The sequence below is a fragment of the Zeugodacus cucurbitae genome, chromosome 3, assembly GCF_028554725.1.
Source record: "Zeugodacus cucurbitae isolate PBARC_wt_2022May chromosome 3, idZeuCucr1.2, whole genome shotgun sequence".
Lineage (NCBI taxonomy): Eukaryota > Metazoa > Arthropoda > Insecta > Diptera > Tephritidae > Zeugodacus > Zeugodacus cucurbitae.
Window position 1 is genome coordinate 51,462,738 of NC_071668.1, and position 12,689 is coordinate 51,475,426.

Consider the following 12,689-nt stretch of genomic DNA (forward strand, 5'->3'; position numbering starts at 1 on the left):
TAAATATAATATTTCATGAGTAGAATTACAAAGTAGTTCTTGAAATAAATTCTTTTAGGTTTTCACGTAACTGAAAAGCGTTTGTGGTTGAACGATTAACAATTCTTGGGTGAAACGATTCAAGAGAAGGTACTTCTTCTCTCCAACGGCCGTTTATTTCTTGATTTCCTACTGAGTGGTCAACATGGTCAAGGGTGAAGTAATTCATGTCATTTTGTAGCATTAAAAAGTTATGAAGTGCTACTGTAGCTAAAACAATTTTATCTACATTCTTTGGGAAAGCTGATATTGTTGTATGCAGAACTCTCCATCGATTGGCTAAAATTCCAAATGCGTTTTCTATATGCACGCGGGCTTTAGATAACACTATGTTAAATTTGTCTTTATCTTCGTCTAACTGGCGGCCGGAATATGGTCGCATTAAATTTGGTTTCAGTGGAAACGCACTGTCACCGACGTAATAATACGGAAAGCTGGTAGATGTACCCGGTAAGTTTGAATTGGAGGGAACTTCTAGAGTGCCATTCAATAATTTGCTTCCAAAGGCACCGAGTGCTCCGACGTCTACATATGTAATTATACATAATTAGCATCACACAATGCCATTAATACTATGCTAAACGTTTTCTTGTAATTGTAGTACAAGGACCCGCTGTTCCTAGGACTTGTTATACGAATGTGCTTCCCATCTATAGCTCCCAAGCAATTCGGCATGCCGGTCTTCACATAAAATTTGTTTGCTTTGCCTTTCAATTCGGATAAGTTTGGTGGTGACAAATATACAACATGCAATTCGTTCCAAATAGCGTCACATGTTTCATATATAATTTTCCGAACTGTTGAGATTCCAATTTTATATGCCCAAGAAATCACATTAAAATTACATCCTTGTGCCAAGAAACTGAAATTAGAAAACGTTTAAGTAAACTATGTAATTAATATTTAAAATTAACTTACAGTAAGGTTACCGCCAAACGCGTTTCAGGATCAATTGCTTTTCTATTCGAAAAGCGTTCCATTCGTTGTTTTAATAACGACAACAATAAATTAAAACTGGGAACGTTCATTCGAGTCACTTTAAAAAAATGTTCTTCATCCTTTTCTTGGAGTTGTTTGATACACGTTTTAAAAAAACATTATTCTTGGCGTGTTAAGTTGACTGGACGCACCCACCATCTTCAGTTGCTTACATGCAGCTCAATGTATAATTCATTAGCAATAGTTGTAATGCGCGCAATATTTTCAATTATCCTCACAAAATCTATTACATATTCGTCATTCATATTGAATATATTTATTTTGATTCAAAACACAAAATTTCAATAATTAAAACTCTCACACACTTCAAACTATAAAATCAGCGGTTGTCACTGTCGCAAAGTCACATTTGTGGTCAGCCGTCGGTACGTCGTGTCGTGTCGTCGTCTTTGTGTTCAAATATATTTGATCTTAAACACCTTAACTTTACTGCCTTTAAGTAAGGCATTTCGCGCAGGGCACCTATGCAAAGTGCCACAGCCATGCGCTATGTTCATTCGTTGCTGGTTCGACAACGACTGAATGATAGAGCGACAACTTAAGCGACAACTCTTAAGAGCTTTCAAACACATTTCTGACTTTTTAAGGACGTAATATATCCTGTGCCCTTTCAAAAGAAGATTTGGCATGGGGAGAGTCTGGCCAACCTGATCTTATTTATATATACATACACATATGTATAGATATTTGGCGTATGCACCGCTTATGCGATTATAGGCGAAGCTATTTAAGCGCGCGAGTCATCTCCGTTTTGCTGTTTGGCGCGAATTGGAAATACCAATAGAAACCAGGTCACTTTTAACCTGGTTTTTCCTACGGAATGGAGGGTTTACTGTTCCTGTACTTCCACCAGCGGGTACTGCATCGAACACTTTCCAAGCTGAAGCGGTTTCGTCATTCGAACAACATGTCGTAGCCTCTGTCTTTTTATTCGCTGAACAACATATGTCAGTGTCATCGTATAGCTCATCGTTCTATCATCTGCGGCATTCGCTTTTGCCAATGTTCAAAGGACCATAAATCTTCCACAAAACATTTTTCTCGAAAACTCCTAGTGCCGTCTCATTGGATTTTGACATCGTCCATGCTTCTGCACCATAAAGCAGAACGGGGATAATAAGGGACTTGTAGAGTTTGGTTTTTGTTCATTCAGAGAGGACTTTAACATTTAAATGTCCACTCAGTCCAAACTAGCAACTGTTGGTAAGAGCGATTCTGCGTTGGATTGCGAGGCTAATATTTTTGGTTTTGTTAATACTGGTGATGCCTGGAGGTGGGGAAGGGGTCATGTTCAGAAGTTCACACAAGAAAGTATTAAGACTCCAGCAGCTCACGACTTCCGGTCCGAGTATAATGATGGATAGTATCTTCCCTGGTCTCTAACTTTCTCCCCTGGCAGTTATTTTGCCAGGGGAAATACGGCAGGGGAGAGACGTTTTCATGAAAAAGTAAATTGTTTTAATCGACTGAATTATTTTTTGGGTTAATTATTGATTTCACTTTAATTATCACAGTATTAGTAACTTAGGACAATAAAGGCAAATAAATTAAATTATATCTAACTCGTTTAGTTTAATGACTTACAAACAATCGTTATGTGAACAAAACTATAATACTCTCTTTAGTAACTTTGTTGCAAGAGTATAATTATATGACTATCATGAAAGAATTTCTGGTGTTTATTCGGAAATTCACACTTTTTTTCTTTATTGAATGAAATTGGCAAGGATAGATAATTTGAAAGCGAAGAATATTTCCTAGAAGTAGATATCTAAATGTGTTTTATTGTTGTACTTTACTTTAAAGGTCTAAAAAGTATTTCGAAGTCATGGCTCAAGGAGTGTAAGACCGACCGTACATTTGTCGGTCAATGCGCATACCAGAAGTGGGCCAATTCGAATGATATTTCTACGCATGTATATAGACCCAGCATATAACGGTTCATGGAAAAATCTTACGATAAGAGAATAAAGATTGAGTTTTGACTATAAACACGACAAAAATTCATTTTATATATATTCCATTGACGGGTACCGCCTATTTTCCACTTCCAAAAGATTAAAAATATTATTTATTTCCAAAACCATTTTATCATGTCGAAGGTTCTCTAAGCGATGATGCTAATGTCGTAGCCACATTAAGCATTATCCAAATAGTTTTTAAGCTTGAAAATGTGGTCCCATACCATGTTGCCATATTTATACTCTTTTAAAAAACGGAAATCATTTAGAGAGAATGACCTTTTTATAAACAGTTTCAACATACAATTTTATTTTGTGAAAACTTTCAATCAATCTAAAAACTATAATTCTCATTTCTTTAATTACAATTTAAATAGGGAGAAATGAATTAGAGGTGAGTAAATAGAGAAGAATAAAAATATGTAAAATATATTGCAAAATTAATGTAATGACACGAATAATTTCAAGGACTCCCACACAGACACAGACACCGAAGATCCGCCACTGCTGGGTGCATTGCCATTGACACAATGTTGCAATCAGTGGCGGTTGTGGAGCATTGACTTCTGTCGTTACTCGTTGCTGCATTGTACTGGATGCTTCAAGAGTAACATTTGTTGTTGTGCGAAGTAAAATGCGAAGTTGCTACATTGTCTGACCGCCCGTTAAACCCCTGACCAATAAAAGCACACTTTTTAAAGTCTGCTTGCTAAATATTTAACGGCACTCGCTCGACTACTTCCACGTCCGTTCGCCCATCGACAGCTTGTATCGTCCTTGCCATATCGAAATAATCCGAGCTACCCGCCTATGTCGCAAGTTTGGATCAAGTATTTATTGATGGAATTTGTTCGAAACTGACGCTGCCTGTGCGCCCCCACTCCATGCACTTCCTTCAGGTCAGCCGTAAGTGATTGCTGCTTTTATTATCATTTTGCTGCTGCTGCTATTGTATTTGATTTTCTATACTAGAGGCAACTGCTTCTCTCTTTATAATTGAAAGATGGAATGTTCGAGTTGCGGTATTCTTAATGCTAGACTTAGACAATGGCTTCCTCAATACATTATTCTAGCAATATTTGTGGTTTGGTTTATCATTATTCTGGCATTACAATGAGCGCAAACTTTAAAGCTACAAAACAATTAAATATTTATAAATTAAGGCTAGATTTAACTATATTCCTGATTTGTTCTCCACTGACATATCGATATACTTCTACGTACATATACACGTTTTGTCTGTAAATCCAATTAAAGAAGAACGATTTTGTATAAAAATTGTAGATAGAACGGATCTGAATCTACAAGGATACCAAATACGAGTATTTTTATACTCTCGCAACATGTTGCAAAGAGTATAATAGGTTTGTTCACATAACGGTTGTCTGTAACACCTAAAATTAACGAGGTAGACATAAGGTTATATATACCAAAGTGATCAGGGTCTTGTGATCATTCAATGGAGAAACCGAGAACATATATGTGAAGACGAAGAATTAAAAATATTTTACAAAGATAGATTTTTGAAATTATGTTTTATGTTTAATAAATCGTATACCTTAGGCGGTCTGGTGAAGATTTCAGCACAATTGTCGTCTAGATTTTCCAACGATAACATATGTATAATATGATTTGTCTTTCGATTCAAGATTCACTACTCCATAATTGTTCCTAAATTTCTTTTCAGGGATCATTTTCTAGAAGTCACTGGTGCTAGACATTCGGTGGATGCGGAAGTATTCCATAATCCAATTCAAACAATTTCCCCTTAGTTTTCATCGTTTCGTTTTCTATTCATTAAGTGGATCAAATCAAATAATTGTTGATTAAGTAAAATCATCATGTTTTAACATATGTCTCATGTTGACGAAAAAATTGGATTTATTACAATTGAATAGATTCAATCATTGATAAGAATCATCAACTTGTTGTTGTTTAGTCGATAGAGACTTCGCGCTGAAATACATCTTCAACATGCTCATTTCATATCCATAGAATGTGAGCTATCCGGCTTAAACTCATTTTACGGTCATCCATAATGGTTTTGTGGAATTTTTACGATGGTATTAGGTTCTTTCCAACGTCCACCATTTTTATCGGACCTCATATGGCCTATATTTTTTTCCTCTTCCACGATTTTTTAAGGTTTTGAAAAAGATCCCCAAATTTAGATATGAATCGTGTATTTTTTTGTATGAACTTGTATGCCGCGTCCATAAATACTTCGTGATATCGTGACGCACTTTTCACCAAAATCTAGAAAAATATTGTAATATTTTAAATATCTTAAAAAAAATTGGCCATATCGGTCGACTATAGAACCAGCTCGACACTTTTTCATTCACTGAATTGAGAATAAAACATTCTGATATTCATACCATTCGCGAGTCGTATGAATTATCTCAAATCGATATTAAGTGTCTCAGTAAATTTGTGATACTTTCAATGACTCCATTAACACGAGGATGAGCGGGGTATCTGGAACAACCTGAGGACCAGGAGTCATATAAAAGATATCATTTAGCAATACCAAAAACTCAAATTCGCACTGTTGATACTTTTGGCAAATTACTTAGTAGCTCAATATGCAGTTCTACTTTAAGCTTTCAGGATGATTTATTTAATTGTTTCTTCACATTTCGAAGATATCACTATTGTTTTCACTGAAATAAAATATAATAAAGAGTTAAAGGTGTTAATTTTTTATTCGACCTATACTAAACTTGGTTACTGTTTTTAGAAAAAATAATTCCTCATAAAACATACCAACTTAATCGTCATTTAAATTTCCGAATGGGAATGTTTTGTTTTATTACGCCACTCACTCACGAATGTACGTTCACATTTCCACTACAGATGGCGTCAGATTGCAAACAAATATATGACAGTGTGTTCAGAACGGCACCCCACTCATCGAGAATGTGCAACGTCCCAACGATCAGGGTATATACTACATAGAGTTGAAATTAGTGAGCCAAACAAATTGGTGCAAATGAGTACTAATACTAATATCAACAAGTAAGGAAGGAATAAGTTCGGGTGTAACCGTACATTTTATACTCTCGCAATTTATTTATTTAACTTTATTTATATTATATAATACACAATTTGACCCACATATTCGTCATATACATTGTATAAAGTCCAGTGAAAGTTGGAAACCATAATATTAGACTAGAAGCACCGAGGTCCTCGTGTTCTTAAAAACCTATGGTCCGATTACGGCGATTTTTAGAATGGGGCTGCCACACTATTAACATAGTATTTGTGCAAAGTTCTGCACCGATATTTTCACTAGTGCGAAACTATTCAGATCGTCTTCAAAGTTCTCGTTTATAGGAAGTAGGCGTTGTTGTGAAGCGATTTGGCCTATTTTCACAACATATCATTGGGATGTAAGAAAACTATTACAAACCAAGTTTCATTGAAATCGGTCGAATAGTTCCTGAGATATGGTTTTTGACCCATAAGTGGGCGACGCCACCCCCATTTTCCATTTTGTAAAAAAATCTGAGTGTAGCTTCCATCTGCCATTTCTAATGTGAAATTTAGTGTTTCTGACGTTTTTGGTTAGTGAGTTAACCCACTTTAGTAATTTTCAACCCAACATTTGTAAGGGAGGGGGGCGTGGTTACGATCCGATTTCTTTCATTTTTGGACTGTATTAGGAAGTGGCTAAAAAAACGACTGCAGAAAGTTTGGTTTATGTAGCTCTATTGGTTTGCTAGATATGAACAAAAAACTTAGTAGGGGGCGGGGCCACGCCCACTTCCCCAAAAAAATTACATCCAAATATGCCCCTTCATAGTGCGATCCTTCATACCAAATTTTATTTCCATAGCTTTATTTATGGCTTAGTTATCATTTTCGAAAACAACCTTCCTATGGTGCCAAGAAATAAGTGTGCCAAGTTTCATCAAGATACCGGCCCGTCCGGTAAGCTACCCTGATCAACTCTTCAAAGGTGTCTTAAAGAGATTGGTTTATCATTTAAAATTTACAGACAGTATACAAAAAATATGTATATAGCAGGAACCGAAATGAATAATAAAACACATATATGGAAGCTAGGGGATGTTATGACCAAATTTCTCTAGTTTTTGGCACGGTGAAATATTATTAGAAGAAAAATATTCCCTCTAAATTTCTTTAAAGTATCTGAGAGACTTCTTATATTTTCGGTAAGAAATGTATCGAAGCTCTAGGGCTCTCATATTCGATATATGGGGCCTTGAATGCTTATAGTCCAATTATGGCGATTTTTAGAAGGGCGATGCCACACTATAAATGTAGTATTTGTGCAAAGTTCTCTTCCGATATCTTCACTAGTGCTTACTTTTTATGTTGTATAGCAAACGATTCAGATGGACTTCAAAGTTCTAGTATATGGAAAGTAGGCGTGGTTGTGAACCGATTTGACTTATTTTCAGTATTTCATAAATTTTGGTTTCCGAATTTCATAGAAATTGGTTTAGTTTGGACGGAGTCACACCCACTTTCCCAAACAAATTACATTCAAATATGCCCCTTGCTAGTACGATCCCTTATACCAAAATAAATTTATTTATGGCTTAGTTATAGCTTTTTATAAGATTTCGGTTATCGTCAAGAAATTCGTGTACCAAGTTTCATTAAGATATCTCAATTTTTACTTAAGTTACAGCATGCACGGTGGGACTGACAGACATCCGGATTTCAACTCGTCACCCTGATAATTTTGTATATACATATATATTTGTTGCGAGAGTATAAAAACATTGTCCTAATGTGATTACACACTACCACACTACTAATTCCAAAAAAGCGGCCGCATAACTGCTGTCAACGCCATTTCATGTCACAAATTGCTGTAGAAACAACAGCAGTAACAAATCCACAATAACAACATTCACCTATTCCGCCCAAAACAATGCAGCTGACAGTTAACCGAACTTTTACTTTCACCACTATTATTCAAAAACTATGTTGTTTTTGTTGTTAACTCTGGCTAGCTGGTCTGCCGGCCGGTCGGTTGGTTGGTTGACGTAAGTTCGCGCCACCAATTAGTTCCAGAGTGAGACACAACAAAATCATATAATAATGTTAAGCAACCACAGTGCGACTCGAACCGAGTTACAACAACAATAACTTCATCTACAACAGGGGCGAACGCAGGGGGGGTTTTGGGGTGTTAAACCCCCCCCCCCCCAAGGTAATTGAATTTTTAAATAATAGAATTAAATTCTACATAGTCATTTGAAAAATTGTAATTTGTTGTTTTCAAAGCAATCTTTCTGCCGACGATGTATGAATATGTAAAATAAATGAATATATTAGTCACTAACAGCGTTGCCGTTTTGATACAATTGTAACTTTTTTGATACTTTTTTTTCTAAATTTTGTGATTTGATACTTTTTTGTTCATAAACGGCCTATTTTGATACTTTTCTGCTGATAGAATTTAATTTTTTGAAACTATGAAAATGTTAAACTAAAAACAAACCTATTGTATCTGGATAGTATTAAAAAGTTGTGGGAATGTAGGCCAATTAAAAAACCCAGAAAAATATAAACTGGACAGAGACATTTTTTTAATTTGCTTCAAAGTAATGAGTTTGCTTTATAACTCTGTGGCTGCTGAGCTGGATTTTTTTAGATTTAAGGGGAATTGTGAGTCGAAAATGGACTTCTTTTGAAAATTAGTTCTGAACTAAAAAGTCACCAATAAGGTTTCTATTATTTGTTTAGAGTTCATTGTTAATCATAATACAGAAAAAATAAAAACTCATTTATTATGACTTTCAGTTTTCGTTCCATGAGCAAACTGTTGTGAAATAAATTTAAATTAAAACAATTATGCTAATTGCAAAAAAATACTTGAGTGCCTTAACTAAAATGTCTACATTTTTAATAAAAACAACCAGAAAAAACTGGTCTGAATTAGATATACAACTTTACTTATTATTTGTTTTTCAAATGAAAATTTTTGAAACAACGGTTGTGCTTTTGATACTTTTTGATACTTTTTTTGCTCGGTCACATATACTTAATTTTTTTAGCTCGCGGCAACACTTGTCACTAATGATTAGAGCGTGAATGAGAATAGAACAAATGAATTATGTGCGTACGTGTGTTTTGTTCTTGTGCCGTTTTTGCATTTTCCTTATATTTTTGCATTCGAAGGCGAACCGGTAGAATATTACCGCAGATCAATTTATATACCGTTTTTAGATAATTTTTTGGACCAAATCAATGAACCATTTTTAAAACATCGAGAGCTGCTTTCCAAAATTGAAAACATTTTGCCAAATAAATGCATAAATCTTGACGTTATTGAGATGCAGGAGACTGTTCGTGTTTTAGAAAAGCAATGGTCCGCTGATGTAGAAGATCCCGATGATTTCGTTGCTGAATTTAGAATGTGGAAAATGTTAAAAATCTTTTCTTCAGATTATATTTTCTAACTAAAATATTTTAATATATTTTCAGGAACTGGTTAAATCAAACAAAGAGATCCAAAACTTTTTTAGACGCTTTGAATTGTTGCGATGCAAAAATTTTCAAAACAGTGCATCGTTTTTTAAAGATTGGAGCATCAATCCCTATATCTGTCGCTTCAAGTGAACGCTCGTTTTCCTCACTTCGCAGGCTTAAAACATATTTAAGAAATAAAACTGGAGAAGCACGCCTGAACGGAATGGCTCTCTTGAATATCCATAGAGATATAGACGTGACGGAGGAAGAGATTTTAAATGTTATGGCCCCAAATTAAAGAAGATTAGACTTCAATTTGTGAATAAAATAATGAAACATTGTCTTTCTACCTAAACCGCCCCCCCCCTCCCCCCCCAATTTTTTTTCCCTGCGTTCGCCACTGATCTACAATAATGACCAACTCCCAATTCTCAATAGTTTTTGTCGAAAATTAAAACTGTCACTAAATCCATGTGTGTTTTTCGGCACAAATTATTCAAATTCAGAAAATTATCAACAGAAAAATATTTGGTACACAAAATTTTAGTTTTTTCTCTCTTTAGTGGTAAACGGAGGATAGTCATGTTGGTTCTGATAGTAACGGCTTCAAACTTATAGATAATTTTGTCTCTATTCATTTATCATTTATCGGAGGACTGACACAAAAGTACATTCAAAATTTCCAGCGTTAAGCAACCAATTGGAAATTTTTTAACTTTTTTGGGTGACTGATACCTCCCGTAGCCTTTTTGGGTTATTTATACGTTTAAAGATAGAGGATACTTGAGTAGCTCTTTCACCCATGGTCTTTTTCGATGTACATATTTTCGATTTTTTTCACATCTGTCAGCAAGTAATGCTGTTGACTGGTTCGCGCATTGCTGGTTTAACGTGTCTTCGACCAGGTATTCTTTTCCCCAATATTGTACCACTTAGCCGACTAAAAATATGCACAGTTTCCGAAGAGTTTTGAGCTTATATTTGCTTCGTTAGCAATTTCAAAATTATTTGTCTATCCAGCAGCTATGAATTTTTATGTGCATTTTTATAAGATTAGAATTTCTCCTAAAAGGATTTTCTGGTGTAAGCCCTAAACTATTTCCAAGGCGCCTTACATTGGCAGGAAAATAGGTGGGAACACCTGTCAGTATGTGTGTTCAGTCACTGTCGCTAAAAACTTTGCTTATATTTTCGGTTGTTGACAACGCCAAAACCAAAAGGATAAATATACGAAACAGAGAACAGACGATCGATCAAAACGGCTGACCAGATGGTATGCACGTATTGTTACAATTGCTGTTTTAGGGGATATTATATTATAGAAGGCATTGATGTTAATACATTTGCGGAAAATTGGCAGGTAAGTGCAAATGAATTTATAAGTAAAATACGATTTGTACTTATATATTTCTAGTAGTTATTGATATTTCTAATAGTTTACTTACCGCTAAATGGTGTTGGATAAGTAGATTTTTAAGGGGGATAATTACCTCGCTTTATTTTCCAATTTTTTATTTTAGAAGTATGGAATCATGCTGTCCTAACGTGCAAAGGTCAGGTTGCCTCAAATACAAAATACCGAAAACCGGTAACCCTTTCAAATAATACTATCAACACTTGCGATACTCTAAATTATATTAGATGCATATGAATATCGGATGTAGAATGGGTTTGATAGCTACTCTGCATAACCAGTTACAGTTTACCTTATATACTCAATTGCTACAGGTTGGTCCACGTCTAGCACCCTAGTTAACGTGAGAAACCCTAACCGAGATGCAAGGAGAGTATATTTGGTCCGTCAGTCGCATAATTCGCCGGGGCACGATATATTATTTGATATGATATACGATTTGAGCATCGAAAAATCCATCAGGCTACTCTGTCTGCCAATGAAATGATTAGAAATCACTTTAATCACATTGTGAAAAACGGAAGGCATACTTCCAGTGTACTTGACGTACACTCGATCCGTCGTGCCATCATCAATTTGGACCACATCTATTGCAGTCAAGTTCGTACACGCCTCAGCGAAGCGAAAAGCGTACGCCAAGTTACACAACCAAAGTTGGACGTCGGAAAGCTTCATTCATAACAGTCAGACAAGGATTCCGAAACTCGACTCGACTAGCTAGTAGCATTCCTCGACCCGATGAAGCTGGCAGTGAAATCACACTGCCCACTTTATGAAAAGGCTGTTACGTTCACGAAGGTCGCTCTAGAAAAGACGTAGCTTACAGGGCCATCCTGCGTACCGCTATTCAAACAAAACGGCGAATAACTGATAGTGTGCATGCTTCAATTCCTCTGCCAAGGAGAACGCATGCTCAATGACTGAAACCGGGTATGCACTGTCCTCTCTACAAATATGGTGATCCCGCAATATGTGCCAACTATCAGTCTTCTGAATATCGCGTATAAGTTCTTCAATCGTACTATGTTAATTTAAATCAACTAACTATAAAATATTCACGATACGCTAACTCCTGGAAGAGACCCAAGAAAAACAGATAAACGCCCACCATTTTCTTGTAGATTTCAAAGCTGGTTGCGATAGCACCAAAAGGGTGCGTACATTTATACCTCAATGACTTAATTTGGGAGACGTACAAAACTAATTCAGCTATGTAAAATGACGTAGATCCCTACCACCAGCTTTGTCGGAATAGGAAAGGACTTCTCCGAACCTTTCGATACCAAAAGAGGTTTCAGATAAGGCGATCCCGTATCAAGGGATTTATTTAATCTAAAGCTTGAGAAATTAATTTCTTGCTATCACAGGCGCAGTAGGCAATTGAAAAAGGGGGACCCTCTCACGCAACTAACTAACCAAACTAACGCGCTATAAGACACTTAATATACCCGACCTAATGTATGGTATGGGGATGGGGTCATATGTAGAAGTTCACGCAAGTGAGGAAAGTTTCTGATTGCCATTCACTTGGGAGTGGCCAGGAACGATTCTTTTGCATATGACTCAAGCAGCTCACGACTTCCGGTTTTAGACCAAGTATCCCCTGGGTAGCTAACAGACATCCGTTTGGAGGCGAGCTAAAGTGAGAAGGCGAAGCCCGATCCTGCGGTTGTGCGTAGGGCTTGGGACCCACCACATAAAAAAATCTCCCCAATGAAAGCAAACACAGAGCCTCGGATGAGACACCGCCCTTTTGATGACGACCTATGCAAACGTTTTAAGGATAACGATTTAAGGGCATGCACCTGGAATGTCCGAACCCT